At 43.2% G+C, this 16,655-nt stretch overlaps 1 protein-coding gene across 2 annotated transcripts in view; it reads left to right on the top strand.

Annotated features, from left to right (window-relative positions):
• Window positions 1–3,960: 3,960 nt before the first annotated feature.
• The window catches only part of NEK7 (NIMA related kinase 7), a 69,171-nt gene continuing 56,476 nt past the window's right edge, over window positions 3,961–16,655 (top strand). Inside the window, exon 1 of one of the 2 annotated variants that reach the window (XM_083845563.1) lies at window positions 3,961–4,146. The gene's annotated coding sequence lies outside the window, so the exon portion shown is untranslated. The remainder of the gene's footprint in view (window positions 4,147–16,655) is intronic. The other variant, XM_083845562.1, reaches the window with a different exon arrangement.

Below are 16,655 nucleotides of genomic sequence, written 5' to 3'. Positions count from 1 at the left end.
AGGGAAACTTGAAGCTTGAAAATTGAAAACTGAAACTTGAAAATTCAGGCTTCAAGGTTTTACAGCTGAACAGTTGCTCCTTTTGATTAATTTCCTGTAGTTTATTGATTTGAAGAGCCTAAAGAATTGTTAAGCAGTGAGCTGTTATGTTACGCTCTTACCTCTGTGACCCCAAAGTCATCTATTCCCATGCTCCACTGTCCTAGTGAGCTCTGTTGCCTGAAATTTTTAAACTTTTGAAATCTATATTTTTCCTGAGTCTTAAGTTTATTCTGTTAATGAGCATCTCAAGAAGCTAGACATACAGAGGCCTGGATAATACGGGTAGCAGGAAGCACATTAGGAATCATCTGGGGAATAGGTCTAAACGTTTGAGTTCTTGGTTGACTTACATGTTGTTGCCTAGCGGTGTCTAGCTGCTTTTAACGCCAGTAGCTGCCAGTGCCTGGCAGAGACCACTGGTTTCCAGTTCAATGGTAATCCACATGTAACACTGCCACTCCAGACAGTATCTTTTGTCATCATTGGATATTTTAGATATCCTTGAACCCAGACCGTATTTATAAGTTATACATATCCATAGATTTCAACGATCAGAAAAAGACTCACGGAGCTTTCTGAAATGCCACTGATATTTAAATAGATTGATACTGGCAAGCCTAGTGAAGTGCAGCAGCAGTTGGCAAATAGTGAGGTCTGCCAGTGGCATTTAGGAAACATCTGTAAATGAGTATCTGTAGTTACCAACTGTTCCACATCGTTGCATATTTGTTTTACGAAACGTAGTAGTAAATTATGCATGTCTGTGTATTGCTATACTGTTATTATGGTTGGACTCAATTACTTGCAGACTGTTAAGGATTATCAGAATGAACTCCCAAACTAGAATTAGTGGGGGACAGCTCTACCTCTCCCATACAGACTGGAGAACTCTCATCTAGTATACTGCTTGGGGAAGTTTTAGCTGACCATTCAGGATTGTTCAGTAATTCACAGGAAAAAGTGGGTCTCTCTCTATCATCTCCACGTACTCCCTGTACCTGGCGATCCTTCCCTCTGCACTCAAAACCAGTGCATTTATCAGATCCTAGAAATAAAACCAAAGGATGCTTCAAAATGGGGTGGAATGAGGTGGTGTGAGCAGTGGTTAAAATGGGGATGTCAGCGAGTCCTGCAAGACCCCTCTACCTCCACAAACATTACCTAGGGGTAACCAGAGGGACCAAACTTGTCAGCAAGACCCAGCACGGGGAATCAGACACCCGCCCTCCTTTCTTCTGCCTCTGGCCTGTTTGATATCAGGTGTAGAGCATTTGCTGGCAACACCTTCAGAAGTCGGTAGGACTTAGGGACAGAGCCATGTTCTTCCTCCTGTACTGGGTCTGCCTGGGATGTTAACTTTCCCTGCAGCAGCCCATACAGTGCTGTGCTCTGCACTTGTAGCTAAAACAGCAGCGGTATCACACCAGTGTTTTGTCTGCTGCTGAGCAGTGCTGGCACAGCATCAGGAGTCTCTCTAACCCTCCTAGGGGGTGGGCAAAAACATGAGAAAAGAAACATCACCAGGGCAGCTGACCTAAACCAACCAAAGGGATATTCCATACCATATGATGTCACACTCAGCAATAAAAGGTGGAAAAAGGAAGAAGTGGGGAGGGGTGGGCTCTCGTTGTGAAAATGTCTGTCCTCCTCCCGAACACCAGCTACGTGCGTTAAGGCCCTGCTTCAAGGACGTGGTCAAGCATCGCTCATTTGTGGGAAGTAGAGAGTAATTTCTTTCCTCTGCACTTCCACATAGCCTTTACTTGTTCTGTTTAGTTTTCCCTTTCCCCCTCCCTTTTTCCCTTTCCCTTTTTTTCCCCCCCTTTAGTTAAATTGTTAATTGTTTAGTTAAATTGTTTAGTTAAATTGTTTAATTAATAGTAATCTTTCCTTAATAATTATTTCTTTTTTCCTTTAATTAAATCATCCTTATCTCAACCCATGAGTTGTTCTTTCCTTTACTTCTTCCCCTCCTCATCTAAGGAGGTGGAGTGAGAGAGTGGTTGTGGTGTTCAGCTGCCTAGCACGGTAAAACCACCACACCTCCCAAATCCCTAATTCCAGCATGTCTTCATCTGTTTTCTCTGAACCTTTGCTAGCTGGTTAGTCAGTGTCCCTCCGGCCTCCAAGAGAAGCACTTGCCAGAGATAAGCCTGCTCCTTAACAACCCCTAAGGCTAGTCGATCTTCGGGAGCCTTTTCTGCCTTTCTGATTCTGTCTGATGTAAAGGCTCCATTACAGGGAATGCCAGATGAGTTTATTAAAGTGAAATGTGCATTGAAAAGCAAAGAAAAATATCCTTCTGTAAGTAAACCTTTGTACAGCACAGCTCTGAAGACAATCTTCCATTGTATGTGGCAGATTATTGAGTATTGTCAGAGTATTACAGAGTATTGTCACTCGGCAAATTCAAAATTAGTGGGTGCACAGTATGTTATTAAAGCCCTTTATGTTAAGGGCTCTTTATGACGGTCATGATGATGGACCAGTTAACTGAAGCAGTGTCTTCAGTTTTAGGCTTTCTGGTTTTCAGGCACCAAAAAGAAAATGGAAGCAACCATGCTTTAATGCGAGTAAGGCTGGAATAGAGGAAAGAGAAGATGCTGCAGCAATTGGTAATGGCAGGCTAGCGCAGCAGTTGGATTCAGGCAGCTGAAGAGAGAAGTCAAAATATTATGGGAATGTAGTGATGGTAGCTACAGAGAAATAATAAATGGAGAAAATCAAGGAAAAAATGAAAGTAAGTGCAGTGAGTATAAAAATAGGACCTCACACAAAAATAAACCAAACCAAATGAAAACAAAGAAAAAAAAAAAACCCAACAAATCAAACCTGTACACTAAGATTAAACAAAGGAAGACAAAGAGAAACTTACTGGAAAAAAAAAGATAAGTAAGCTCTGGATTATTGTCTTGACTGTAAAATGTAGAGAAAGCTTCAAATGCTGTGTGGGATTCCCCCGGTGATTGCGGACTGCTCATTTTCTAACTGTGAGGATCTAGAAAATAGCAATAGCTGGATATTATAATAGTAATTGCCTTTATTTGCAGAAAAAAAAAATACACCTAATAATACTCAGTATGTTGTGGTCAACTGCACACCAAATATAATTTCCATGATAATTTATCCATGAAAAAAAGTCTTTTAATTGCGATTCCAAGTGTACTTTTTAAGAAATACAAAATGCACTTCTAAGGGACAGCTATACGCTACCTCTGGTTCCACCACCAGCAGCCACCTCGTTACTGCACGGGGACACCTCACAGCCTGGTGCTGCAATAGAGGAAATGGGCGGGATTATGAATAAATGTACATCACAGAAATGGGACAGCGAGAAATAATTTGCTTCCAATCTTTGTCAGAGTTTCTATTGCTGCATTGAACAATATTGTTGCATATTGTTTCGTATTGCTGCAGATTTCTCACTACTGAAAAGTTTGCCTCAGGATCAGAGTATAAGTTCGTACAGAGAGGCGGACAGGCTTTCCTTAGGCACTCTGGCCTGCTTCCTATTTATTCTGCAAGAGCCTTAAATCAAGCACAACTTCAATGGTTACAAAAAAATAAAATCAAAGTAAAACACGCTCGTCTTTCACGTAGGGTTCCCCCACGCTAGGACGCGGCAGCCTGCTGACACGGAGGCGCAGCCGCCCCCCCGCCGGCTCCGCAGCCGGGCGCGGCGGGAAGCCCGCTCCCTGCCCCCGGCCCTCGGCTCAGCCTCGGGGAAGCCGCCGCCGAGGGAGGACGCGGCGGGACAGGACGCGCAGCCCCCTGCTCAGCCTCGTCCCTGGCGCTTTTATTTCTGTGAACAGCGCCCAGGCAGCGCCGTGCCTCCCCCCCCCCGCGGCACCGCACCGAGCGAGCTCCCGGCCCCCTGACCCCGGGGGCGGCGGTGCGAGGAGGAGCCCGGCGGCCGCTCCGCCTCTCTCCCTCCTTCCCTCCCTCCCTCCCTCCGCCCGTCCCTCCCCGGGGCTGCCGGGATGTTTACGGGCCCGGCAGGAGCGGCGGGGGGCGGAGAGCAGCTCGGGGCCGCGGCGGGTGCCCGAGGGGCCGGCGGGGAGCCCCGCTAGGCGGCCGGCACGGCGCGGCTCCGCTCAGCTGAAGGTAACGGCAAAGGCCGCCGGGGGGGCGGGAGGCGAGGGGGCCCCGAGGCGCCGCGCAGGAGGAGGCGGAGGCGGCACCGGCGGCCCCCCGGTGAGCCGGGGCCGGGCCGGGGGCCGGGGACCGGGATCCGGGGCCGCGCCCATGCCCGTGCCCGCCCGCCTGGAGGCGCCCCCCGCTGCCCCGCTCCGCCGCCCGCCGGGGTCCCGCCCCCCGCCGCCTCCCGTTGGCCGCCGCGGCCCCGTCTCGCAGCGCCATTGGGCGCCGCGGCTGTCGCTCCGCCCGCCGGACGGGGCCGGGCGGGGAGGACCCGGGGGCCGCGGCCTGCTGCGGGGCGCGGGGGGCGAGGCGGGCCCGGCCCGCGGGGAGCCGCTGCCGCGCCCCCGGCCCCCTCCTCGCCTCAGGGGGCGTCCGGCGGCCCCCAGCGCCCTGTCGTGGCCGTGCGGGCCGCCCTCAGCAGCCCGAGCTCTGTTTGGTATTTCGTGAAAAGCATCACTTCTTCAGTGCCGGCACCCGTCAGGGGCATAAAACTTCTGGCAGAGCACAGTAAATCGTGCGTGTGGTACCTCACACAGGCATTTCGTTACTGACACTGGAAAGAAGAAAAGTTTCTTAATTATTTCCCCGCTTCCTCAGCCAACTGAATGGTAAACTTTTTGGGGTACCTTTGAGGTAATGGTATCATTTTCTGGGGCTGGAATGGCAGCACCACTTCCTGGGAAAGGGTCAGGCACACGCAGTAACTTCCCTGAGGTGCAGCGTGTATTGCCTGCGGGGCGTTACAAGCCCGGGGTGCACAGACGGCAGGGACAGACATACCATTCCGTAAGGGAGATGCTTTGGGTGGCTAGGTGCCATGCGGATACCTGCTGAATCAGCAAGAAGGAAGTCTTAAAAGTATTCTCCTTTCAGTGCTGCCCAGGAGGCAGCTCAGCGCTGCACTGCCTGCATCTGAAGGTTGGGACTCAGGCTGTAGAGGGGTGAAATGCAGTAGAAGACCCTCCTTAGTCCATGGGCTGTGAAAATGTGAGCAGAGGGAAATTGTGTAGCTGTGGAAAGAGGGAAACTTACAAGTAACACCAGGCTGCTTTAAAGTAAGAGTTTAAAGCCCTACGGTGTTTATTATTATTATTATTATTGATACAGGGAGAAAACGGGAGACTTCCATGCTCTTTACTTTCAAAATGTTCAGGATGTTTTATTTAGGGAGATCTGATGTTGGAGTAGATGATTTTCAAAGCACAGAGGCTTTCAATGAAAGAGTAGAGATATTGCCTCTCTCCTAAATATTTTGTTCAACGTACCAATCAGTCATTGAAGTAAAAAAAAAAAAAAAAAAAAGTTGGGGGGGCAAGGACTTCTATTCAACTGAAAATCTTTTTGATTGACTTATTCCAGGGTCTAGAAGAATTAGACAAGTTGAACCTCATCCCCACCTTAGATTTTTTTTTTCAAAGGAGGAAAACATGTACTATTTCAGAGTTGTTCATCTGAAAACTTCTGAACGGATATGTCTTTCATGCCAGTTTCTCATAAAAAGACCTGTCAGAAACAAAGTGCCAGAAGTCAGTTGCTGGTCTTACTATGAGCTGTGGTATCATCTGAATTGTAAGGCAGAGCAATGAAGCCCACACATACTTTTCTTTTTTTGTGTGCAAGAGTTAAGTTGAACACAGGCAGCCCAGTATATTTGTCCACTGAGATAGTTTGGTGAGGCAATTTGCCCATGCATGCGAAAAATGTGTATTTCATAAGCTTCGTACAATATCCTGCGTTCACATGAGTGCTGCATTCGCTTGTGTCGCCATCGATGCCGTGTTGCCTTCTAAAGACTGGCGTTTTTCCAAACATCTGTGCTGAACTGATGAGTTCGTTTTACCTTGAAAGGTCTCCAGGGAAAAGGCAAACTGCAATAACCTCTGCTGTACCTCCCAGGCAATCTTCTGATTGTTTGGGGCTTATCCAGGAATCCTTCCCGATCCCCAAGTGGTAGTGCTTGGGAGCAGGTGGGAGGGGGAGATCATCTTATACAGGTTGATACTGTGAATAACCGTAGTAGTTTACTGGCTGATTAATTTCCAAAAAATTTCTTCAGTTTAGCTACGTTGCGTGTGCTGTGCCACAGAGATGAAAAGAACTGCCCAAATTCCAAAGCGGTGATAAGAACAGCCCGTAGAGCACTTGTTTGCTGTATTTGTCACGATTTGAACCCCACTGACCACGCGGGAAGTAATTTAGCCCTGCAGTATACAGTACAACATTGCTACCTGTCGCCTTTTTAATAAAGTGTTAAAGGGATTCTTTTTGTCTGGTTAGTTTAAAAAACCAACCAACCAACCAAAAAAAAACTGAAGAGAAGTAATACTGTTAAAATGAGTTGCTTCTCCGGTGAAGATAATCCTGTGTGTCTGTCTCTGGAATGTGGGACGTAACTGGGATTCAGTCATCATTTCTGCAGCTAGAAAATACTCTGTGTATTTCAAGTGCAGTTATTCCCTATTGGGCCAGCAGAGCACACATGCTTATGTAAGGGGCTTTGTTAGGAAATTTTAAACAAGATCCTGAAAAGAGGAATTTGTAAGAAAACAGTATAAACGTACAGGTTAGATTCTTACTGTACATAATTTAATCTTGTGGTACTAGTGATTTCTTGCTATTGATTATAGGTGACAATTTAAATAGACTGTCTACTTCATCTGGCATTTGGGAGCTTGCATTCAAGCCTCTTTGCTTTAATCTGCTATGGACAATTTATAACAAAGTTATTACAGTTACATTTAGTAGCGAGGTTTGTGTTGGACCAGATTAATTGCTTTACAGTGTCATAAGAGTACATGTGCAGCTTATAGATTAGGTACTCGCTGAAGTCTTTGGGGAAATCTGAGGTAGGTGTTGCAAAGTGATGAAGAACCAGTTCATTTTAATGTTCTGCTTTCAGTATACAAGGCTTGTGAAGCTATTGTTTCCTTGAAAACTAGAAGGCAAAAATATCGCAGGTGAATTTAAAGTTCATTCTAAAATAAGTAGAAACTTGCAGTGGGAAAATGCATAGCATTCTGTCCTGCAGAGGCCCTTCTTCTGTACCCTTTTCTTCCTCATCTGAGAGCAGATCCAAAAAAGGAGTTGTCTTCGCAGCAGTAAATTTCCAGTACTTGCCCTGAGTGAGATTCAGAACTGTGAGTTAGGTGCGTGGGCTGCTTCTGAAGTTCATGGAGATAATTAGGACTTGAGAGCGGGAGCAGTGAGCAGCCTGCACACCCTGCACATGTACAATTAGTCATTGAGGATACTCCAAAATCAGAAATGGATCTTGCAGGTTTTAGCCAGTGGTGGTTTAGTGTAAAGCACGGAAACAGCTGTGAACGCGAGTGTTGGCTTCCTTCTGAAGTGAGCGTGCTGGCTGCTGCCTGCCTTGCTTCTGGGCCCGAGGATCCTGCAGCACTCACCACAGTCATGCGTAGTTGCAGGATCCAAAGGTAATGCTAGTGAGGAGATGAGAAAAAAATAGTTGAATGTGTTCCGTAGTTCTTCTCTGATTCTATGTAATGCTTCATTGATTTCATCATCTCTGGGGTAGCTCAGGTTTTAAGTTATATACTACAGATAAGAGTGGGTTCTTTCTCCAGCCAGCAAATGGGCAAATGATACCTGGAATATGATACCACAAGGTGTTATCTTGTATTGGTTTCGAAGATACTTAGACACTTCTTGTAAGAATTTTATGGAATTTATTGTTAAATACCTGTTCCTCTTCACTTGTAATGGTGTAGGCATTACCAGCCGTGGTTGGGGTGCAGTCGTGTGCAGCCAGCCACCTGGACGGGATGGTTTTCCCCTGTGCCTAGCAGTAACGGTTTGTCTGACAGTGGTTCCAGCCTCTTCATTTGTCCCGCGTCTTTTTAAACTCCTATGTGAAACTCAGCTGGTTGCACTTTTACTAAATCTCTTCAGCATCTCTTTATGGATAATTTATTTTCACATACGCATTTAAAACCATCCCTTTGTTATGGAAAGGGTTCCTCTTCACCCTGCCCACCTGTTGGAGTGGGGCGGTGTTGGGGTTGTAAGGGTTTTCAAATCACATCTTGGCTTCCTTTCTTCTGAAATCTTAACTACTTTATTTTTTGTTGTTGTTGTTTTGACTTGTTAATCTGGTCATTTATTTTATTTCCCCTTCCTACTTACCTGTACGGTGTTTTGGTGACAAAACTTGACTTTGCCTGGAATAGTCTCTACTGTATGTTGCCTCTTGCCTTTCTGTCACAGCTATTTTGAATTTAAATACTTTTTATCATCCCTGCCTAAGGATGAAGTAAAACGATATGTGGCAAGCTCATGTAATAGTGCACCATTGCCAGAAGGGAGATGTTCAGTTTCTTCTGTGATACCCTTCCTGCACCTCCCGTGTTTGAACTTCCCTACTTCCCTTTCCTCAGCAGGCACTCAGCAGCTTACCTTACTTTGCTGGGGCTGGGCAGCCCCAGGAGCCCCGCGGTAAGGAGCAGGGTCTGCAACACGTGGCTGAAGGTAGGGAAGCAGCAGCAGCACGTACTCGGTTCGTGCCATCTTGAGAGCTGCATCCTTACAGAGGTGGCGGCACAACAGATTGTGATGTGGGCTGAGGACTTGCTCTATTGATAGTACAGTGCTTAGATGCGATATGTGAATCGTGGTCATGTCATAGGGAGAAGTTTTGCAGGGAGTGAAGTATATCCTTTGTAACTGGCTGCACGGTGTGGAGAAATGGCTATCAAATTTATTTCCAGGTGAATAGAAGCTAAATGAAAATGGAGAAGGATCCTGATGCCCAAATGGTTTCAGGTCTTTTCTTCTCCAGTTTGACTGAGATAGCTAACAAACGGCTGAAAAAAGAGCAAGTCAGTGCATGTACAACCCTTTGGGAGCATCTTGAAAGATAAGCTATCTACTTGAGTGACACAAATGAAATGGAGATGTAAACAAAACAATACTCCTTAAATTGTGCGAATGAATGAAGAGGAAGAGAAATAGATCTGTGAATTGTGGACTTTCGTTTTCTATTTAGACAGTATTGACAGTAAATGGACTCTTAGTAGTTGGGAAATGACAGTGGCTGGCACCTGTGTTTTCAGGGTCGGAATAAAAAGCGTGCCTGATAAATCTGGATGGATGATAAAATTATATATGAACTGTAAGTGTATTTCTTTACTTCTTTTTGTAAGTAATTCTGTTTGTTTATGGTTACTTCTGCTCTTGTTAAAAGCAACACTTAACCCAGCTTAATTATCTGTGCCTTTTCGACCTTTTCTTTAGAGCTTTGAGTAGACAGACAGCCCAGGAGTAGGGAACGTGGACATAAGTTTGTTTTTAAAAACACGAACACAACAGGATTAGTTATTTCCATATAGATAGATAATAGCTACTTTTTGATCACAAATGCTGAGGATTTGTGTTGTCCACCTTCAAGGTTGTCCCTACAGAACTGCCATCCTACAGGGAGTATTCATCTGGTAGTGTGGTAAAAAATTAAACGTTTTTGGAAGCACCTAAATTAAGGCTAATCCTACTTCTGTGTATACGTGGATATTCAATAATTTTTACCACTTACAAGTTGCAAATATATTTTTTTCCTCCAATATGGGTGCTTCTATAGACAACTTTACAAACAAATATGTATTTGCTTCATATTTTAGAAGTTTTTTTTAAATGTGAAGCGAATATTTAATTTTTTACCAGTTAACTAATAATAATCATTCTGCATATACAAACATGTTCATATATATATATATGATTTATAAATATATATATAGAAGTGTATGTGTGCATATTTATATACTATTTTACATATATGCATACATTATATACACACACAGTGTGTATATAATATACACTAATTGGGGTAATTTACAAATTTTACTGTGCTAATCATTAACTTGGCCTTTCAGTCTTGAGTTTGCTTTATCCCTTGCCAATTAAGGTCTTGACTGTCTTGGCAGAGATCGAGCAAGTATGAACTTAAATGCATTTTGCTTTATTGATGCAGATATCTAACTTCAATGTTTAGGGAGTGAGAAAAAATAAAATAGTGTGTTAATTATTTGGCGTATATCAAATATTCATTCATCAAGTGAATGAGTAGTTTAAACAATCAGCCACATTGCAATAGACTTTAAATTAAATAAGTAATATTTTAGTGAGTACACTATGGATTGTATGTTTATCATAACAGCGGACCAATAAAAAGTTTAGTATATTTGAGAAATGAGCAGCATGGGCGGGGCCGGGACAAAGGAAAGGACAGGTAGATGGTGGTTGAATTGTTTGTTGTAAACTGTTACACGTTCTTCAGTATAGAAAATGAACTGGGGCTGGAACCAGATGACCTTTAAGGTCCCTTCCAACCTGAGCCATTCTGTGAACGCGTGAAGAAGATCCTGGGGAGAATTAGGGTTAACTGTGGGTATATGTGGGGGTCAGTGCTATAGGCTGGAAAACGTAACTGTTTGGTGAAGCTGCCTAGATGTGACTTTGTCCAGAAGCCTACTTGGTTTATTTCAAGTATTGTCTGTAACATGGGTTTCCAGGTACTCATTCGGTATATTTTGGTCTTTGAAGAGAGATTGCAGAGTCCTGTGATGTGAGAAACTGGCTGTTCAGTGTTAGAAGTCGCTGCCCGGCGGGAGTGGAGGAGCCTGGTGTGAGGAGCTCCATTGACTGTGTGCATCTTGCTGTCCTCTGGTTCTTCGGGGTCCTATGGTGGGAGTAAAGCCGAGGCACCACCTCTTAATGCTACCGCACCTGGTTCTTCTGGTACTGAAATTAATACTGAAACTGCTTTTTGTTCCTGGGGAAGCCCTGGGCTTTGTTTCAGAAAGGGGGTGTTGTATGGCGTGTGAATCTGGACAAGTGTCAGTGACCTGGTACAGGGTGTTGCAACGTTTGGCTGCCGTCCAGGAGTTCGGGAGCAGGAAGCAGGAGATGCTGCTTTGGTTATATTTTGCTCATAAACCTTAAGCGTGACCAGCCACAGCCCAACTGCACTGATTGACTCTTTTTATTATTTTTTTTTTAATATTTAAAGTGTTTCAGCGTATTCGATACTTTCTAATGCTGTTTGAAAGCAGAGTGTGTAACTCTGTGACTAGACGGTGTTGTAATTTGTGAATTTCTAATCAGATATCATTTTAGTTATCTACTTCACTCAGGAATAATTTACTGAAAAGACACTGTGTCTGTCTTTGGAAAACTTGTTTTACAGTTGGAATCTCTTGCCGTTCATGTTAAATATACCATAATAATTATGAGTCTTTGAATCCCAGTGATATAGAGGTGGATGAATCACTTCTTGAAATGTATTTTAGCACAGATGAGTTGAGTTTCATCTTTCCAGTTACATTTGGGGAGAAAAGAGGAGAAAAAACAACAGCACAGTTTGAAGTAAGAGAGCAGTTTTAGGCAAACTGCTGGGGGCGTTTTCTTAATTGTGTCTTTTGGAGGTACTCAGGTACAACAAGTGTAGGAAGGCTTTGGGTACGTCGGCATTCTAAGAGCAGCTTCTGAGGTACTGCGTGCAGGTTGCTGTTCTTTAAGTATTTGGTTATCCACTAAAAATACTATGTATGAAACTGAAGGGACTTTCACTTTACAAGCAGAGCATTTCTGTTAGGACATCAAAACATATGTTTGACGTGTTCAGTGTCAGAGTGTGAGGGAAAAATGTATTTTAATACTGGATAAGTATAGTAGATCTAGTTTGCAGTACCGGACATGACTTCAGACTGCCCATTTCTTTGAAGCAATACTGTGACTTAACATGATGTGCGTGATGAGGTCGCAGTCCTGGGTTCACAGCTGCTGACGTTCTCCTGCTTCATGCAGAATCTTCCCCCAGCACGTTTTAAGACAGAAGGCTGCTGATTCTCATCCTGAAAACTTGTAACCTCAACTGCAGCCTGCACGCTTGCTGTCAGCGTTAAGTGGGTGCTGAGGAAAGTTGAGTGCTGCTGACCTGAAGAAGTGTGGGCCAGGCTTGGCCAGCAAGCTGGTTGCCTCCAAACATCTTGGAAGAGAAGAAGCACGGCTGGGAAAGCGGTTAAGTGTTTTATAAATCGGCAGGATGCCTGCTGCTTAACCTGTATGCATCAGGCTTAAGGGCCAAGCTCTTACTGCTGTGGTAGCAGAGGAAAAAAGGGCCCAAGGTTTGTCTCCTCCCAAAAGGTGTGTGCCTTAGGTCGGGGAGCGGCGAGGTGCTGTGAAGTCAGGGCAGAACCAGCATCACGCCATGAGAGCTGGGCTCCCCCAGAGAAACTTTTGTGGTCACCAGCGGGGCGGTGGCTGGGTAACTGGGAGTTACTTCCTGGTCTGGGTGCTCGAGAAGGCCTTGGAAATGTAAGCCATTGTTTCCAGAGCACAGGTTTTTAGTTTTAACCGGGGTGACTAATTTAGGAATCTACAATTCGTCATTTAAAATGCTTGTTAAATGCTAAAGATTGACACCAAAAACTAGGTAATATATAGGGTGTTAAATGGATGATTGTTTATGGAGGGCCTTGGCTCCAGCCTAAATAAAATAATATAATAGTTATAATAGAAACTAAAAATACCTGCCTTTATTGACAGTGTAATCCAGAAGTAAACATAGGACATTCCGTCCTCTTTGAAAAGGCACTAAAGCAGCCGTGTGCCTGATCAGCGTGTTCTCAACGGAGCACATTCATGTTCCTTTGTGTTAGCTGTTGGGTGGAATAGTTAAATTTATGTTCTGCAGAAAAAAAAGCTAAGATTTTCTGTAGAACAGCAGCATTCAATTATCCTTAAGTATATACTTTTGTGGTTGTCGTTGTAAAGTATAGCTGTTGTTTCTTCTTTGACATTGATTACCGAATGTCTCCAGTTAAGGTGCCAAATTAACAAATAACATTATATAGCATGTTGCTAGAGGAAACCATATACTGTTGAGGCTATTAATGATGCTTTCTACAGAAAAGTATTGTATTCTTGTGTTGTTGTAGAATTGCTGTCTGTTAAAACAAAACATCATTGCCTGACTTCTGTGAAATATGTTCCAAAGTATATGGTTTAGGAACTTCAACCTATGAAAATAATGTTTGAAAAAGCATGTTTCCTGTGATTAGGCAGTGCATTTAAGCTTTGTCTCCTTAGATAATTTGATCATGCTTATAAAGACTTAGTTGCAGTGAAAAAAAAAAAAAGTCTTAAAGATTTTAAATTGTTCCCAGATAACACTTCTAAAGAAAGAGGAAAAAAGGTATTTCAAAATATATTCTGGTGAAATGAACAGGAACCACAGCTCGTCACTGTCAGGAGTGGGTTGTCTGCTTTGATTTCACTGGCAGGGTCAGTGATAGTCTCACCTCCTTGTTAATGGGCCTGAGGAAAGCCAGGCGAAGGCAGGGTTTTGGTGTACAGCAGGACGTAAGTACCTTACATCTGGTTTGTTTCTGGCTGCTGAAGTGGAAGGGTAGAGCATATTTGTGCCTTCCTGCTACTACAGTTATTATCTTCCTGCAGTTCTTTGTTTAATTGCCCAGGAACTCCAGGGTATTTTTTAAACTCAGATTTCTGTCTTAGTCTCCCTCTTTGTCTTACCTACGCTGTTTCCCAGCCATACTTGTTCATTTCAGTCTCAATCAGGTTTCCCTGTCATGGGTATGAGTCTCTTTATTATGCTCTATGACATTCAGCAGTGCTCTGTATCCCACACGCTGGATTTATATGCATCTCAGGTGGGCATCTCTGGATTTCTAGACTTCTGTTTAAAAATCGGAAGTGCTGATTATGGGACTTGACCTCCCTGTTGGGGTATACAAATGAGCAATTGCAGGTTGGGCTACTTTGTGTCTTTGCATAATCTAATTCACTGTTGAGGATTTAGCTTCCTTTTCTTGTTTTGTAGAGTCGATGCATGGAGTAAATAGTGTCAATTAAGGAAGTGGTTCTGCAATTGCAATTTCAAATGAAAGATAGCTTGTCTCGTTTGTGTACCCTGGTACTTTATCCTGCATCCCTAATTTGCAGGTGGCCTACTGTTTTGATCAACTAAAAGGACAGGCGTTTAAAGTGTTTGTTGTTTACCGAAAATCTTCTTCTACCTGCAACCATAACTGAAGTATAAGCAAGAAGTAGTATTAGTAGCCATAACTGAAGTATAAGACGTATGTGCTTGTGTTCCTGTAACCAGTCATTGCTGTTGCACGCAGCTTGGCCTTCATTATTTAAAAATATTAGTCATAGTTGGCATTTTGGGTGCTGCTGTAGTTTCACCTCTTGCTTCCTCTTGTCAGTTTTCCATGAACCAAGGTATTTAATAGTGGTGGATTTGCAGAAGGAGGTCATTGTATGAGTTGTTTAAAGAGGAGAAAGACATGTTACATGTTATATTGAAATGGAACTTGTATTTAACAAGTGCAATTTAACAGTATTAAACAAGCGATGACTCTTTGGCAGTATTCTTAGTGCCTTTTTACCCATAAATTAGATTGTGAAAAATGCTTTTAAATTTAAATTCAGACAACAATTATCACTCTTCCTAGGATAAGTATCACACCACTTATTTTGACCTCTGGAGTTTATTATCAAGGCGAAAGGCATGCCTCGCCGTGAAAACAGTCTTCAAGCAGCAGAATCTAATTCTTGCTTATGTTGACAAACAGTACAAAAGATTCATTTTGCATCCTTGGCATTTTTTTGCATCCCTGGCATTTTGCATGATCAAAATGCCAAATTACTCTAAAATGTGAATCTATCATGCAGTCTTCAAAGATAAAAACAAGTAAAAAAATAATAAAAGGACTTCCATATAAGGACAGAAAATACAGATCTCTACCTTTCGTCTGCAAAAGCAACAACAAACCCCCAAGTTGATAGATCTTCTGTGTTTCATATGGTAGAACACATAGAGCATATTTGTTACCTCTTCAGTTCTCTTTATTTCATTATAAAAGTGAGCCGCTGGCAGGGGTAATGGTATGACTTCTCCTCTTACTCACATTCGACCAAATCAAAAAGGGAAAAAAACATAGACATCAGATAACCAACCACTTCCAGCTGGTGCCTCTGACCATTCAGAAGGGTGCGTTATATAGTTCCTGAGCTGAATCACTACGCGTTGTCTGAATGTGGCAGCTTAGATTTCCATGGTCTTGGATAAATACCTGTAAAAGAGGATAAAGAGTCTTATATTATGACTTTTCCCCGGGAATTTTGAATAAAGTGTTTGTGACCCATAGGATTTACCTGTTGGTGCATTACGTGGTCAGTGTTCTCTAAGGTGTAAGGGATTTGTTAAAACACTGCAAATTTTTCATTAGAGGTATTGATAGCATCAAAAAGATGAAAATTCGTATGGTTGATAATACTCTTCAGATTAGTGCTTCAGCAAAGAATTCCTGGATTCTTGGCAATGATATAAAGATGTCAACAGTAAGAAATGAACAGAAAAAAATCCTTGAGATCCTCCAGAATTTGTCTGAAGCAGTGACAACTATATAGACCTCTCAGAATCCAACTGGAGAACTTAGGTGCAGTCTTGTGACAACAGTTTGGTATACATATATATATATATATTAATTTATTTTTCAGTGCAGTTGTGTTAGGATTTCCTGCCTTTGGCAGGGAGGCTGCATGGGAGATGCTATCGGACCTGCAAGCAGTTGTCAATATTGGTATCCTGCAGCTGGCTGGAAGGTTGCCCAGTGAGCTTGGCACGCCGTGCATCTGCCAGCTGTTTTCACCTTTTGCACTAATACTATCAGAAATCTTTGCAGTTTCTGCCTGGTTTTCTTTGCCTCGTACCTCAGTTTGATCACTTACTTGTTTGCTGTTGACATTCCTGAAATTGCTTTTTTGGAGCCCTTTTGGATTTGGATTAATTACAGCTAATAGACAAAGTAGCAGAAGCACCGAAATGTGTGCTTTACGGAGGAATGCCAAGGATAGGCAGGAAAAGTTGTTGAGACCCTTGCTCACTCAGGAGGATGGCAGTGGTTTGGGGCTAGGAATGGTTGATGGTACAAAAGGGGCTTGGGATAACTGCTTTGAACTGAGAGAGCAGATCGGTGCTGGTTTGTTTTGTGTAGCCGTGCACTGTTTAGTGCTAGGGCTGAGTTTTGAGAAACTCCACACGGCTGCTCTGCCGTTATTTGATTGATAAGTAGTGTTAATGCAATGATGCTGTAAGGGTGACGTTACTGTGAACACAGGCTATTTGTTAGAATTTCTTCGATATTTTGCAATGGGCTTTATAAAAATAATGTCTAAGGTTTACTGCTTTCTCTTTGGAGCTATTTCAAGACTGTTAATATTGTCTAAAGGAATTACTGAGAAGATTTATTCTGTCTGTATGTTTTACCAGGTGAATGCTTTTATGATAGTGTGAATGCTTTTATGCTGAACTTCAATTAAACCCTAGTTGAAAACTTCATGTGCTCATTCTCAAGAAAGGTTTGTGAAACAAACAGCTCTGTATGCAGAAGCACAAGTTAGCAGTATATGAAGCATATAGATCTATCGGA

This window comes from Anser anser (genome assembly GCF_964211835.1).
Source record: "Anser anser genome assembly, chromosome: 8".
Taxonomy (NCBI): domain Eukaryota; kingdom Metazoa; phylum Chordata; class Aves; order Anseriformes; family Anatidae; genus Anser; species Anser anser.
Note: the sequence above shows the minus strand (reverse complement) of the source record. Positions and strands in the feature narration are given on the sequence as shown.